Consider the following 17,263-nt stretch of genomic DNA (forward strand, 5'->3'; position numbering starts at 1 on the left):
CATAAACATAAACATAGGTTTTTGTTTAATGGTGACCGCTCACGGATGTCGAGGGGAATTTTGTTAAAAATTAAAGTTCTTTCACATTTATACTAACAGTTTTGTTTTCTAAGCCTGAAGGGGTCAATTGGTTGGTGAGTGTCCTCTTTTGGAAGGTAGTCTGGTACTTTGAAGTCATTACCTTTTATTATTCAATTTGTAACATTATTTAATTTATTTTATTTGAAATCATGATCTTACATTATTCAGTATATTACTGAGTCAATGTATTGAACATACTTTTTGAGCGAACAGTCAAGGAAGATGAGATTCACCTATTTTTTTCTTAAGATGCAGGAAATAGTTACTACAAAATCCATTTCTGATTCGGGATTAGATACAGTGTTTTTTCCCCAATAAAGTGTTTGATGTATAACAATTGAGATTAATTCATTAGAAATGGTTGGTGGAATGTGGCTTGATGTAGAAAAAAGTTTTAAGATATTGTGTATTATTTTATGATATCTGAGATGACTTAGTTCTTTCCCTGGCATATTGTCTTAGGCCATTTTTAGAGTTTCTTACTTATCCACACACTAAGACCAAAGGGGAGGGACATGCTGTCATGGGAAGAAGTTCTTTAAGAATGAGAGCTCTGAAAGAGCTGTTTCACCCCAAGCACTCTGCCTTTGCTTCTGAATAGGACCTGTGCCTAAATGAACATGAACTTCTCTAGCCCCACACTTTCCTTTTCATGTACATTAGCACTCTAACATCTGATAATTTAAAATATTTATACATTATGGTTAAGTGGGGATAAGGTTGAAATGAAAAAAATCTGTCGTGATCTGCCAAGAAGGACTTTTGATAAATATATTTCCCTTCAGTCTCTAGAAAGTGCACCCAATGAGCTCCCTGACTTTCTTGTCTTTGCCAGAGTTTTTGTCCTCTCATCCTTTCTGACTATTTCTCCAGTCCTCATGTGGTCAGCTTTATTCATTATCCATCATTTCCTTTCAATATGGCAAGCCAAGATCACCTCTTATAGAAAGAAAGCCCGGTTTTGTTCATCACTACTGTGACATTTTAATGATAAAATGTGAACACCTGCTAAGTACAACGATACCTATCTTCTCTCCCAGGGTTGGCGAGAAATGGAGAAATATAATAGCATGGGGGGGGCACTTAAATGATAGGAGACATAATTATGAACCAAGAGGCAAAGGATTTCTTTTAAATGACAGATTAAATTCCTAACACCTTGGTATTCAATCAATACTAAAGCAGTGAAGATAAGAGAATGGATAAAATCACAGCAATGAAAGTCACTCCAATTAATTTTTTAGAGCTATAAGCTGAAAACGTTACAGATGATAGCTTTGTTATGTAGTGTTTTTGTGTCACCTCATTGTGTTGTGTCACATTCTTGCCTGGAGAGGCCATCTCTTATACTGAGTTACTAAAAGTTACTGTGAATTTTACAGTAAAATCTCACAGGCCAATTGACTTCCTTTTTTCTTTTCTTTCTTTCTAAGATTTTACTTATTTATTTGTCAGAAAGAAAGAGAGAAGAGGAGAAGGAACAGCAAGCAGAGGGAGAAGCAGGCTCCCCATTGAGCAAGGAGCCCGATGACTCGATCCCAGGACCCTGAAATGATGACCTGGCCAAAGGCAGACGATTAATCGACTGAGCCATCCAGGAGTCCCGAGGGCAACTGACTTTCAAAAAAGTTTATTAGGAAGGAAAGTTTATTAGGATGAATTTTATCTCTGATTTTTCAGTGCATACAAATAAGAGGCACATGATCCCTCCCATCCCCCCAAACACAGAAAAATGTAACAACTCATGCGGAAACTCTCCTTGGAAGCCTTAACATGGCCTGTATTGAAGAGATGCCAGTGAAGTCAGGGAAGAAAGCCGTGGTCAGTCCAGGAGCCTTGAGAAAGCTCCATCAAACATATTTATTTTAATCTCTCGGTAGCGAAACTCTTAATAAGTTAACCTTAAATGGATAAAATAAATAGAAAAGAAAAGCCTCAGGGGATGTCTGTGACCGAGTCTGAGGCAACTGCTAAAACAAGGAGGAATAAACAGTCTCCAGAAAATGAAGACTGGAAGAACATGTCCCAAATTTGACATCATCACTCCGTTTCAGAACACGTTTTGTTTAAAACTGTCCTAAGTTTTTTAAAGCTAAATGACAAAGATTCCATTCGCTTCGGAATAATGCTGATCGTTAAGGAAAACATCGGACAGAAGGAAGGCCAACTCCCAGAATACAGAACCTGCTAATAAAAAATCAGACTGTTTTTTTAAACGAGGCTAGAGACCCAAGTGTCAACATTTGTTGTTTGAATTCCAATGCAGATATTTACAAAACATCTGCCACTCAAAAAGGAAAATAAAATAAACAAGAACAAAGAAAGGCGCCAGAGGTCCTTGGGCTTTTCATCTTTAAAGTGATGTATCCTGTAACATATCAATGTAATTGGTGAGGTTTTTAAGCTTCTCATTGTTTTAGATGTCAGAATGTGAAATGACTAACTTCCTAATCAGGCAAGACATTTTCCAAGTTGTTAAAAGAAGGGCCAGGGTGATTAAGCTTTCCAGAAGAACCTAAAACCGAAAGTCTTCTCGGATGAGTCACAAAAATGTGTGATTCTATTTCCATTATTTGTACTAAAGCCGTTAACACATCTACAACCGAGAACTCTCTTTAGACCATTTAAACTAAAGCGAATCTAATCTCTTTGTTCTTGAAAAGTGTCTTAGGTTGTACCTACAGAACAAGCATAGATTATTCAGGAAGTCACCAAATTCCTAGAGTGTTTGCATGCTACTAGAAGAAACAGTATTTCAAGTATTCTCCTAAATTGGATTGAACAAGGGCCAAGACAATGAAAACCGATGATAAAACGCAGACTACCTTGAACCTCAGTAAATAATCCACAGATCAAAGAACTCTCTGTGCACTGGTGTCAAAATGATTTTCAGCAGGTGGTGTGGAGCTGCATTTACTTAAGTTCAGTTCTTGCCAAGTCTTATGTAAAAAGCAACTTTATATATATACTAATTTGGATATAGCGATCAGTTTGTTTCGGTGTAAGAGCAGCTTTCATTTCCAATATGCATATGGTACTACATTGTATTTGTTGATCGTGCATAGGTAACAACGTGACTTCATGTCTGTAGCCTTTTAATTCTGCTTGAACTTCTTTTATCTGACAACCATTTTTTTTCCTTATGGATCAGAGCAGTCTTTATTTATCCCAGGCATATGACAATAGATCTGATAGTTTAACTTTTGAATGAGGGTCCTAAGAAGATGTTTGATCGTCCATGCACAGACACCAACATGATTTTGTGCTCGTAATCTTAAAATTCTGCTTGAGTTCTTTTGTTTATCAGACATCCCATTCTGAAGAGAGGCAGAGACAGTATCCTTTCCTCAAGTTCGGCCAAGAATTCTATGTAAGTCGTTTTATTTTTGTAGACTCTAATTCAAGCACCAAGACCATCTATAAAATCATAGGATGAAGTTTTAGCTCAGCCAATGTGAGAAGCTGCCCAAAAGATTTTCCATAGAATAATTTTAATCCAGTAATCGCTAGGGTTATTTTGAAATTGATCTATTCACAGTTCACATATTGTTTAGAAGAAGGGAAACACGATCTAGGTGGTAGGAAAACATTTGAAGGATGTTAGAATTTTTTAGAGACAGGGTTTAGACACAAGAATAAAAATGATGCCTGTTGAGGTTATGCACAGGATCTTAACCTGAATTTACTTTGGAATGGATCATGTGAACCATTCTTTCTGGAATAATTACTGAGTGGTCAATGTGTATCTCTCTGTCTCTGTCTCCTTCTCCCTAACGGTGGTAGGATTAGAGGTACTCTTAAGTGCCAAATGATTTTACTGTTCAGTTACAATCAAATGACTTATTTTAGGTTGATTACATTTTTCTTTTCTGTCAATATGCTTTTTGACAATTTTCACAGGAAATAACCCAAGTAGGTGATTTTGTCCTTTACAGTCCCTGAATTTAGAAACATACAAATCTACCTCAACCACTTTTCTGAATGGTTTCTCTGAATTGATGACAACTGGTTTATGACACCGACTCAGAGACTCCTCGGATGCCTCCGAGTGGGTGGTCCATGTCCTCATAGTTCATGGTGAGGACATGGCTGTCCATGCTCAGCCTTCACGTAAGAACTCAAAATTCCTCCCAACGTTGCTGAGCTAATGGTGCCTGAAGCTGGGTCCTTATTATTCAGGAGCCAAATTATCTACCACATTTATACATGAATGCTGGCATCAGAATACGTTCAATATCATTTCTAGGAATAAAGATAAATCATGACTGTGAATAGTGAAGAACAAAGAACATGAGGCCATTGGTTATTTTTATAAGAATATACCAATTCTTTAACTGAATTTAATCAAAACATTCTTTTATACCAAATTTCCTGATACCTGAAAGAATTTCCTGAAGAACAAAGCATGTTTAACATGGAAATTAGCAATTTTCCCTTTGAGACTTTACAAAGCAAGCTAGTCACATACTTAACAGATTTTTCCTAAAGACCATACCGGTTAGGGTGCCTGGGTGGCTCAGTGGATTTAGCATCTGCCTTCGGCTCAGGTCATGATCTCAGCGTCTTGGGACTCAGGTTATGATCTCAGGACCCTGGGATCCAGCCTTGTTTGGGTTCCCTGCTCAGGGGGAGTCTGCTTCTTTCTCCCCCTGCTCTTACACTCCTCTTCTCAATCTCTCTTTCTCCTTCTCTCCCTCTCAAATAAATAATTGAAATCTTTAAAAAAAAAAAAAAAGATCATACTGGATAGAAAAACTCAATCACCTGGTAAATAATTTTCTTTCTGAAGCTATTTCAAAGCCTAAAAGTCTATGACTCACTCTCTTCTTTAATTATAAATAACTTGTTTTCACAATAAGTGGTCATGTGATTTAATATTACTCTAGTATCCTACCTTCATGGTATCTTTAACTTTTATATTGAGAATGATTAATAATACACCTAAAGACTCAGAGATGTATCAGATTTTTTCTAAAACAAAGTCATTTGTTCAAAAGCACTGGAAAAGTTCCACTGACTTCTATTATGTAAATCAAAAGCCAAATGGGCTCCTAATTGTTGCGGGGGGGGAAGCAGATTCCTAATGGGGATCTGATGAGTCAAGCACATTATCAAGAGACATGTGAGGAGTTAATAGAATATAGGAACACATGCTACAGGTGAACTGACTGGTGTTGGAAGGAAAGGTCGTGGATTCAGGTAAACCTGGATTCGAAGTCCAATTCTGCGTATTCCGAGTCATCTAAATGATTTATACCAATGTCATTATCAGCCCCTTCAACTGTAGCAACAGGGGCAGGATCAAACCTAGTCCTCTCCTCCTAGCACTCAAATGGGCATCATTCTCATTCACCAGTGCTTCAAGTAGGTTGAGGCATCCCTTTTGTCTTTGATTGAGTCTTAAGAAAACAATCTAGACTTCCTGAAAACACCTAGGACATTATTTTATTGCTTTAAATTGAAGTGAGCATCTATGGTTTGTGAGATTGATTTGTGCAGATTGTCCCATCTCCTAATTATCCTCTCCCCAACTTAGCAACCTGTTGGAATTGAAAAAGAATTCTGCTTTCTAGGCAACTTTTCTTCTTTCCTTAAATAGAGCCTTCTTTTAATTGTGATTTTCTTTTTCCCACATTGTAGTGAATAAGAGGAGAGAGACCTAAGAAATAGTTGAATCAAACACTTGTCTCCTAGCCCAGCTAAGTTATCGCTAGTGCACCTAAGGGAAAGTAACACTTAAAGGTTGTGACAATGAGCTTAAATCCATTTTCATTACCTTTGACAGCTTAGAGCCCAAGGGTGACTGTTGGAGGAAAGAGATGTCCATAAAATGTCACACAAAGAATTGTGTGACAAATTGCAGTGATAACATCCCGACGACAGCCATTTCTGTTTAGTTTCCTAAGTGAAAGTATCTCCCCTTTTTTCTACCATTGTAGAGCACCATTATTTCTATGTGAGCAACAAATCTTTGATCTTTGAAAAGAATCATTTATTTTTTTTTCTAATTTGCAAGAAGTAAACCTGTCTCTATTTGAGGATAACAAGATATTATACATAGGAAACCCTAAAAATTCCACCAAATTCCACCAAATTTAGAATTAATAAACAGATTCAGTAAAATTTCAGGTTTCAAAATCAATATGCAGAAATCATGTATTTCCATACACTAATAATGAAATATCAGAGACAGAAATTGAAAAAACAATCCCATTTGTAATTGCATCAAAAAGGAAATAATACCTAGAGGGGCGCCTGAGTAAATGTCAGTTGACCATCCAACTCTCGATTTCAGCTCAGGTCATGCTCTCAGGGTTGTGAGATTGAGACCCGAGATGGGCTCCATGCTTAATGTGGAGTCTGCTTGAGATTCTGTCTCTCCCTCTGTCCTCTAACCCCACTTATGCATATGTATGCACACATGTTCTTTCTCTCTCTCTAAAATATATAAATAAGTAAAATCTTTGGGGCGTTTTGGTGGCATAGTCAGTTAAGTGTCCAGCTCTGTTTCAGCTCTGGTAGTGACCTCAGGGTTATAAAATCAAGCCTCTTTCTCTTTCCCTGCCTCTCCGTCTCATGCACTCTCTCTAAAATAAATGAATAATTAAAAAAAAAAAAGAAAAAGAAAAATTACCTAGGAATAAATTTAACCAAGAAGATGAAAAATCTGTACACTGATAACTGTCACACAATGATTAAAGAAATGGATGAAGACCCCCAAAAGTGAAAGATATACCATGCTCATGGATTGGAAGAATTAATATTGTTAAAATGTTCGGACTACCTAAGACAACCTACAGATTCAGTGCAATCATTATCAAAATTCCAATTATGTGTTTCACAGAAATGGACCAAAAATCTCAAAATTTATATGGAACCACAATAGATCCCAAACAGCCAAAACAATCTTGAGAAAGAACAAAGCTGGAGGCATCACATGCCCTGATTTTAAACTATATTACAAAGCTATATTAATCAAAACAGTAAGGTATTGGCATAAAACAGACACATAGATCAATGGAAAAGAATACAGAAGCCAGAAATAAACCCATTCATATGTGGTCAATTAATTTGACAAGGGAACCAAGAAAATAAATGGGGAAAGGATAATCTCTTCAACAAATGGTTTGGGAAACCTGGACAGCTGTGTGCAAAGGAATGAAAGTGGACCCCTATCTTATACCATATGCAAAAATCAATTCAAAACTGATTAAGGACTTGAACATAAAACCTGAAACCATAAAAATCCTAGAAGAAAATGGGAGATAAGCTTCTTGACATTGGTCTTGATGATGGTTTTTTTGGATTTGACAATAAAAACAAGGCAACAAAAGCAAAAATAAACAAGTGAAATTACATCAGACTAATAAATTCTGCACAGGAAGGGAAATCAATTAAAGAAAAGGCAGCCTACATAATGGCCCGAGCCAAAGGCAGATGCTCAACCGACTGAGCTGCCCAGGCATCCCCCTCTTACTTTTAACTTTCAAACATTTCATTTTATTTTTTTGAAGATTTTATTTATTTATTTGAGAGTGTATGAATGAGAGAGAGCAGGAGCAGGGGGAAAGGGGCAGAGAGAGAGGGAGAAGCAGACTCTATCTTGGGGCCCTGAGATCATGACCTGAGTTGATACCAAGAGTCAGACTCTTAACCAACTGAGCCACCCAGATGTCCCACATACTTAAAATGTAAATGGATATGAACATTAAATGCCGTGGCAGGAGAAGATAAATATCATTTTATGTGTGTTTTATTTCATAAAATCCCTCAGAAAAGGATCTTAGATCTGTCTAGTCATTTTTGAGATTAGGCATTTTGGGTTGGGAGAAATGAGTGCTCCAAGAGCAAATACCCTAAAAAATGCCCCAAAGTGGTTTCACCTTCCTGGCTGTAAGCAAAGAGTAGGCATCTCCCTTTAAGATGTCTTAAACTATCGTTTGAGATCATGATAATCCCCCGCAACACATTAAAGTTAATTATGTTAAGCATAGTGCTTAAGTTCTGAATCCTATGTGGCAGGGTTTAAAGGAAAGAATGAACAGGAGAAGGTGTGGGAGAAGGCTAAACCTGTGGATGAATAAGTAAGGACTACCGACGGAGGACCATACACTACTACTACTACTTCTTCCTCTTCCTCTTCCCCTTCCACTTCTACTTCCTCTTCCTTCTCTTCTTCTTCGCCCCCCCTTCTCTAACTCCTTCTCCTTCTTTTCTTTTTCTTCTTTTTTAGAGAGACAGAGAGAGAAGACCTGCCTGCAAGCAATGGGGGGGGGGGGGGGAGACAGGTAGAGGGCACGGGAGAGAATCCCAAGCACTCGATCTCGTGCCCCTGCTATCATGACCTGAGCTGAAGCCAAGAGTCTGATGCTCAACTGAGTGAGCCCTCCAGGAACCCCATACTTACTCTTCAACTACTAATATGTAATTTGTGTCTGGTTATGACAAGGAATCCTCCTGCCCAGCTACCACAGCAGTTCCAATGGAAAGTTTTATTTAGCTAAAGCCCAGGCCAATCACTACAGATGATGATATTTTTAGAAAACCTCAGAATTTTAAATTAGTAAGTATGTTTATTCTAATGTATTTCCAATGCAATGTTAATTTATGAAATTACTATAGCTAAATAATCTTGCTTATTGTTTGAAAGAAAGTTACGTTTATCTTCTGACACATGTACTTCTTGAGCACCTGAAATAATGCTTCTATAGCTTAGCGATGTCAAAGTTTACCTTGACCGTGTTACTGACAGCATACTGCCCGTATTGTTACAAACCTGTGTTTGTATGTGTCTCAGATATCAAACAGTGAGACTCTACTTGTTCGTGAAATTTGAAAAAAAAAAAAATTGGGAGGGGGTGGTAGAAATTTGCTTCAATTTGCTCTTTAAAAACTCATGGGAGGGGGCACCTGGGTGGCTCAGTGGGTTAAGCCGCTGCCTTCAGCTCAGGTCATGATCTCAGGGTCCTGGGATCGAGTCCCGCATCGGGCTCTCTGCTCAGTGGGGAGCCTGCTTCCCTCTCTCTCTCTCTCTGCCTGCCTCTCTACCTACTTATGATCTCTCTCTGTCAAATAAATAAATAAAATCTTAAAAAAATAAAAATAAAAACTCATGGGAGAAAATAATGTGCCAATTGGGGAAAATACTGTCTTTGAGGAAATTTTGAATTTATAATAATTCAAAACTTCTGGTATTTTTGTTGAGCAGTGGAGAGTTTAGGATACTATTCCTTTGGATCTAACAAAGGTGGGTAATAATGATAGATATCTTTTATTGTTAAAATTATTTACTTTTTTTAAAAAAAGATTTTATTTATTTATTTGACAGACAGATTGCAAATAGGCAGAGAGGCAGGCAGAGAGAGGGGAAGCAGGCTCCCCGCTGAGCAGAGAGCCCGATGTGGGCTCCATCCTAGGACCCTGAGATCATGACCTGAGCCGAAGGCAGAGGCTTTAACCCACTGAGCCACTCAGGCGCCCCACAATTATTTACTTCTGATAAAAGAAATGCATTGTTATTATTTTCATACTATTTATTATTTATTATTATTATTTCATACTAACAGTTCATGCTGTTTCTTTGGAGTACAAGGATGGTTTGCGAGGTCTTGGCAAGATACTTGGCAAAATTCTTCATAACATCTCTGTGGACTAAATGTGAAAGTAGTAGGTGGAATCGTAGGTGAGTGAAAAATCATTTTTAGGAGTGTCTTTCCCTGGCTGTGTGTCTTCAACATTTTTATTTTGGGAAAAAATAGTGACATGCTTATCAAGTCTACAGAAGGCACACACGTGAGAGAGGAATATACAATAAGTAAAAAGACAGATTGCCTTGATAGACTGAATTAAACTTTAACAGAGATAAATAAGAAGTTCTGCTAAATTTGGCTAAACCAAATCATTTTATCTGAATTAAGTCCAGGGGCATTATTAGACTGTGAACTAAGAGTGACCCAGTTGTTTTTAAAAATATAATTAAGTCAATATATATGAACAGTGGTTACCATATAAATCAAGATAGATTGTGATTCCACTTTCATGACCATGCTAGGACCTTGTTGTCTTGATTTAAAAATGACCTTTTTTGTGTGTGTGTCCAGGAACTAGCCTGTCATGGAGGTGAGTGGCTAAGCAGGCTTTCGGGACCGTCACAGACCTCCGAAGGGAGACCAGGTCAGGCCACTGAGGGATTTGCTACAAACACCATAGCCACGGCTAGGTGAGTGTTAGCAGCAGTAAGAAAAATCAGTGACACATACATTGTTTTTGTTGTTGTTATTTTTTTTTTCACTTTCATTTCAGGGAAATCATCTCCGTGGCTTTCAAGGTTAATGCTCTCAAGTAATCCATATTTATGCTTTTTATGCTTTGCATTAGCAGGAAGACAGATGGATAACAGTTCCAACTAGAGTCTCTCTCTCTCTCTCTCTCTTTTTTTTTTTTTTTGATTTTATTTATTTGTTTAAGAGAGACGAGAGAGCGAGAGCACACCATCAGGGGAAGCGGCAGAGGGAGAGGGAGATGCAGACTCCCCACTGAGCAGGGAGCCTGATTTGGGGCTTGATCCCAGGACACCAGAATCATGACCTGAGCCAAAGGCTTAACTGACTGAGCCATCCATGTGCTCCCCCAATTAGAAGTTTCAATATTCCCTTAAAATATACCTGAATTTAAGGGCACCTGGGTGGCTCAGTTGGTTAAGCTGATACCTTCGGGTCAAGTCATGATTCCGGGGTCCTGGGATCGAGCCCTGCATTGGGCTCCCTGCTCAGTGGGGAGCCTCCTTCTCTCTCTGCCTGCTGCTCCCCCTGCTTGTGCTCTCTCTCTCTCCCTCTCTCTCTGACAAATAAATGAATAAAATCATTTTTAAAAAGATTTTTTAAAATCTTTTTTAAAAATGTACCCGGACAGGGGTACAACATTTGTACCCTGGGGTACCCAGGGTACAAATGTATCCCGAAACAGGATATCCAAATTGTTGGGTTTGTAACAATCTGCTTTACAACTCTCATCAGAAAAAAAGTGAGTCTATCCTAGAACTAAAATCTTTAAGATTTCTGAATTATACAACAAAATAGGGTTTGATATCTATTGCCTTTTTGTTCAGCAAAATGCCTACCCGAATGACCTCACTTCTAGCTCTTACCCAACTTACATATTCCCAGCATTCTTCATTTTGATATGATACCTAATATAGTCCTTCATACCATGCCACTATTTAAAGCTAAAACTCTCACTCAATCTACCTAAAATAGGCAAAGAAAACAACATACAAATTTATACTTAAATTATACATTGGAGAACACCGAAACTTATTTGAACAAAGATTTTGTCGTTTCACAACATCCTTAACTTATTTGACACCGTGGCCAAATCTAGAAATGTGTGGAACATTCTTTATGATGATTGTTGGCTTATTTCAACATACGTAGTTAAATTTTATTTGAACTCCTCTTTATTAGTCTTGTTTCCCCATTTTTCTATGGAAAAAATGTTCCTTCTCTCCACCCCCATAAGTCCTGCACTTCCACTGCTCTGAAAAGCAGAGAAGATTTCATCCTGACTTCCCAAATGCATGACATAAGCCCCTTCCAGGCAGCCTTGTTCCTCCTAGGGGATAAGCAGTGGCATGGAGTCTGGAATCTCAAGGCCCAGGCTGGGCTCTTTGTTCACCTGGACGCCACTGTTTTCCTTCAGGTTCACAGGTGGAGGTGTCTGCATGGACATTCCCATGACAAAAATCCGATAGTCCTTGACTTCGGTATCATTTCTTCTTCTTTTATTATTATTATTATTATTATTTTTTTTACAGGGGAGCAAAAGCATTTCCTCATATCTGTTGCAGCAGTTGGTAATGGAAATTTGGAAACCGAGTTGTGACCACATGCCATTACACCGATTCCAGCAATCACATTTGAGGAAGGTGATCCCTTTTCTAGAGTACACAGAAAGTTTCTAATGTGAACTCAATACTGGCATGCTGGCTGTCTGCCCTTCCTATGTCAGAGTTAAGGATAAGAAAATGTAGGTTATCATACTGCAAGATATAAATGTATCCAATCCACATATTGTACACCTTACATTTATGCAATGTGATATGTCAGTTATAGCTCAATTAAAAAAAATAAAATGTAGCTCTTATTGGGAAGGAGTGAAAGATAATGGATAAGCCCAAAGTTAGGAACTTTCTTGTGGGAGTGGCAACTTCAGAAATATACATAGAGGTTGATCAAAAGCTGGTGAGCGGCAGAGCCAGGGTTCAACCCCCCAGGTTTTAGGCAACTTTCAGGTACTTCCTGTTAGCTCTCCATTATATTCTCATTGTACGGAAGTGGATGTCAATATTGATTACTTCTAGGTGAATATGTGCTTGCAAAAACCTTTGCACGTCCTTGGGCCTGACCCTTTTCATTTATAAAATGAAAGACCTGTTTTAAAATTTAAAAGCACAGAAGGCCTTTTTATGGTCTGAAATTTTCCTAAATCAAAGAAGGGCATATTTGGTTGACAAATATTTATTGATCTTACATGTGCAAACCAATATGCTTATTAACCTGATTGTCTATGATATCAAGCAGAATCTAACTGGAACTCAGTATTTTAATGACTCACTTATATTTGATATAAATATATTTAATATTTATATTTGATGTAACTATATACATAAATATATGTAATTTGTATTTTATATTTATATTTAATGTAAATTCAGAAAAATGAGACTTTAAAAGATCTGTGTTTCTGATAGCACCAGAATGAGATGGTGGCTGTCTGATATATTAACACAAGTCTGAGCCGTTATCCAAATCTGTCTTCCTCTTAGCTGCTTAGGTCACATAACTGCAGCAATGTGATCTGTAGAATTCTCTCTTTGTAACAGGTCCTCCCATATTAACTCAAAAGCCCTTCCACTGAGACGATGCATTTTAGTTCGTCTTACTAAAATCACACCCAGTACGTGATCATCACTGTTTTAAAGCCTTATTTCACCACAGATGATATGGTGGTGGTAGGGACTTTGGGGGTGACAAGAATCATTACTTTTGTTTTGTTTTTTCTATTAGAGTTTGCAGAAGATAAGGCCTTCAAAGCAGATAAGTCATGAATGCATGTTCCCATTCCAAATGTTACATTCTTTTGCATGTCTCATATTTCAAAGGGTGAAGTCTATTGACCTTTGAGGACACAGAGGGCTGAGAGATCTTAGGCACACTGTGTTCCAAACCAATATTTTCATTACATTTCCTTTCTAGCTGAATCTGTCATGTCATCACTTGCTAAATTGCCATAGCATGGGAAGGACTGTGACATTTCGAGGTATTTTTCACGTGGATGATTGCTGCTCTAGCCTTTGCTTTATTGTTGCAAAAGTTCGCTCTCAGGCTCACAAACAAACTGCCAAAGTCTTATGACCCACAGAAATTTCAATCAGCCTGTTAGTCTTTTCAGAGGCTTTGGAATTAGAATGTTGACCTGATGTGAACTATGATTTAATATGCTGGGCTATTTGTACGGCCACTATGTGATAAAGGTGTCATTCATTTGAAGCGATTGAGAAAGACAATCAGAATTGGGGAGAAGAGTGAATTATGGAATGGTTGTAAAGAAGTAACTTAATATTCTTTTAAAAATACAGGTGAGCTCTGGGATAAAAGGCCAAACTGGGTCCCTTAAGGGCCTATATTAATGAACACATCAGAATGATCTGTACATACCATGTCAACTGACATGGAGTAAATGTTTCAAAAAGGGTTTATTTGGCTTAAGTATTTATGCCAGCATTTTAATAAACTAGTGATGAATATCATCAAAGGTAAATGACACCTAGACCCTCATTCAATTATCCCAATTTCCAAAGCATACATTTAAGGTGTAATTTTAATCTATTTATATTTATTTCTCATTTTATGCTGGATTCATGATATTCCTCTCTCCCCAACCCTCAGCCCATTTTCCCCATCCCCTAACCCAGAGAATGGCACTAAGTCTTCATAAGTCAATTCATTAATCCATTAATCAAAAATTTGAGAACCAGTCACTGTGTCAGTAGAACTTGGTGGTTACTGTCATCATTTTTATCTCGTGTAACTCTCTGTGTTTTGAAAAGTAAAACAAGAGACACTCAACTCTAGAAAGGAAAATATATATCCCTCTCAGCCCCACAGTTCATCTGGCCAAAAGATTTGGGTGTGAGATGATAAGCATTTTTAGGGTTTGACATAGGATAAGTATTTTGGGGGTTTGACATGGGACAAGTATGGGTTAGGTATCGTTTAATACCCAGAGATGGGTATAGAGGAGATGGGAGCACATGACCAGCTAATAGTGATATAGAGACTAATCTTACTGCCTTACGTCCCCATGAAAGCAGTGGACACTAATGGATGACATTCCAGTGTATATGGTAGGGGCAGCTTGGCAGATAAAAGTGGGAGAAAAGGGGTGCCTGGTGGCTCCGTCAGTTAAGCATCTGCCTTCGGCTCAGGTCATGATCCCAGTGTCCTGCGATCAAGTCCCACATCAGGCTCCCTGCTCAGCAGGGAGCTTGCTTCTCCCTCTCCCTCTGCCTGCTGCTGTGCCTGCTTGTGATCTCTCTTTGTCAAATAAACAAACAAGATCTTTTTTTTAAAAAGTGGGAGAAAAAGCAATGGCATGTGCGCGCGCACGCGCGCACACACACACACACACACACACACTCAGAGACTGTGTGTCACAGGTTTCATTTGGAATGTGAAGTGTATTGAAGAAATTATTTGGGATCACTCAAGAGTAGTAATGAACATGCTGTGCTTTCTGCACGGATTTAGCCAATAATAAATCAGTAATTTCTATCATACATTTTAAACAAAAGCACCTTGTGGTGTCTGAACCCTAAGCACTCACACCACCTGTCATTTTATTTTTCTAAGAGAGGAAGACTAATAACAATATTTATTTTAGAAAAACCCTCCCTAGTTATGCTGTTTATATCTACCTAATTACTCCTTATCCTGACCAAAATGGGATCAACACAAAGCAAACAAGCAATTTCATGGTTCTGTTTTTTTTTTCAATTATTCATGACATAATATGAGTGGAATTGATTGTAACAATGGGCAATGATTACTCTTTCTTTGGGGGTTGTCCTAAGGATAACACAACTGGGTAAACTGTGATCCTTGGTTCATGACAGTCTTATGATAGGTCCATGTGTCTCTTCTTCCCTCTCTTCCTCCCTCACCCCCGAACCTACACACCTGTCATCTAAAGCAAAAGACAGACTTTTTAAATAGGAGCCTTCCTCTGCCCAGGTGGTCTGGGTTATTATTTCACGTGTCACTGCCTCACACCTGAAGCAGCCATCATTCTGAAGTCCGTGCAGTCCATGACCAAGTAGGTCATTCTCTTGCTCTCCTGTTTAGGTAGTTTCATGGAGTGTCTGTATCCTCTGCAAGGGTATTTATTTTAGCTGCTTTTATCTTTATAGTGATTTCCTCAAGCTGGATATAATTATATGGTTAAGGTTCATTCGTATTGTTGCTAGTTTCTATGGTACACTCCTTTTTCCTCCTACGTAATATTCTACTGTTCGGATATGCCAGTTTATCTGTCTACTTTCTCACTCATGGGAATTTAGGTTGCTTCTAGGTTTTTGCTAATTTGAATAGTGCTGCCATGAATATGTACATACAGGTTTTTTGTTGCTTTGCTTGTTAATTTACTGCTTGCCAGAGAACTGAAGTGGCAATAGTAGGTTTTAAGTGCTTTCCGTGCGCCAGGAACAATTCAAAGAGTATTTGCCTATATATGAATTTACTGGAGACTCACAACAACCAAGAAGGAAAATACTATTGTTATTTTACAGAATAAAAAACAAAACAAAACTCAGAGAAGTTGAGAAACTTGCACAAGGCCACACAGCTTTCAGGGAGCAGAGTCAAGCTTGGGAATCCAGGCGGTTTGGCTTCAGAATTTATGTTCCTAAACACTGCACTATCATGTCCTTCCTAGATCTAAGAGCCAGAAGGATTACAAGAGTTTATAAATGTCTATCTTAGGGATTGGACCAAAATTTCAGTCCAGGACTATTATAATTTGTATTGACCAATGGGTCATTTAACTTGCCATGAGCGATACTAAAGATGTCCATGCATTTTATAACTACCCCTCAAAACATGTTGCACATAAACTTCCATATATATATATATGTATATATATATATATATATATATATATATATATATATATATATACACACACACACACACACATACATCCTTACATATTCCATATATATATACACATATTCCGTGTGTGTGTGGGGGGGTGTATTTATCACAGGCATCAGATTCTTTGCAAACCTGTTTCGAGAAGAGGACCACTATGTTTCATTTTTTCTTTTTAAGTCATCTCTACATGCAACATGGGTCTTGAAATTACAACCCCAAGACTGCACACTCTACTGACTGAGCCAGCCAGGGGCCCCTAAGACCACTGTTTGTGATACACAGATTTGCTGCCAAGAAGAGTGGTGGCTGTTCCCGGAGGCATCTCCCACAGACATATCTGAGCACGTCATTCCAGATCACACCCAAAGCCTGTTCCAGGCCCATCTTCATTCCCCTTCAGGGAGCCCAGGCTGCTTCTATGCCTTGGTCCTAGAGGCCCAGTTGGGGCCCCGGGTGGCTCTCAAACAGTCAGATCATGAATTCAAAGCCGAAGTGACTTGGACTCTTGATTTCCAATGGAAGAAATGCTCTTAGGTGAAGAGAAAATGCTCATCAGTTAGTAAAGCTGGGTAATAGGCTTGATGTTTGCCCCAGCACCCACACTTTCCTGAAGTTTCTATGTTCCTACGGAATAGCCCATAATAAACACATTCGGTCAAGAAACTCTGTGGCCATAGATACATGTGAAAGATAAAGGCAGGAAGCTCAGACGTAATTTGTTGATGTTATGAGCACCAAAGCCATCCTCAAGGCCACCGCCTGTGGCTTCCATGAATTTCTTGGTCATCCTGATTCTGAAGGCTTGGTCTCAAGAGGAAGAATGAGCCATCAGTTGGGTGAGTCATATTTTTTGTTATAGTCACTGGAACATTCAAAAATGAAATCATTTTCTTCAGTTGAACGAACCTTATAAAAAGTAAGTTACTTCATATACGTTTGGCAAAAGACTAATTAGCTATTTTGAGTTCTTCCTG

General features: G+C 38.4%; 1 protein-coding gene across 18 annotated transcripts in view; it reads right to left on the reverse strand.

The window, feature by feature from the left end:
• SORBS2 (sorbin and SH3 domain containing 2) overlaps nt 1-17,263 on the reverse strand; it is a 208,996-nt gene that overhangs the window by 94,718 nt on the left and 97,015 nt on the right. The window lies entirely within an intron of this gene.

Source organism: Mustela nigripes, chromosome 18 (assembly GCF_022355385.1).
Source record: "Mustela nigripes isolate SB6536 chromosome 18, MUSNIG.SB6536, whole genome shotgun sequence".
In the NCBI taxonomy this organism is placed as follows: Eukaryota; Metazoa; Chordata; class Mammalia; order Carnivora; family Mustelidae; genus Mustela; species Mustela nigripes.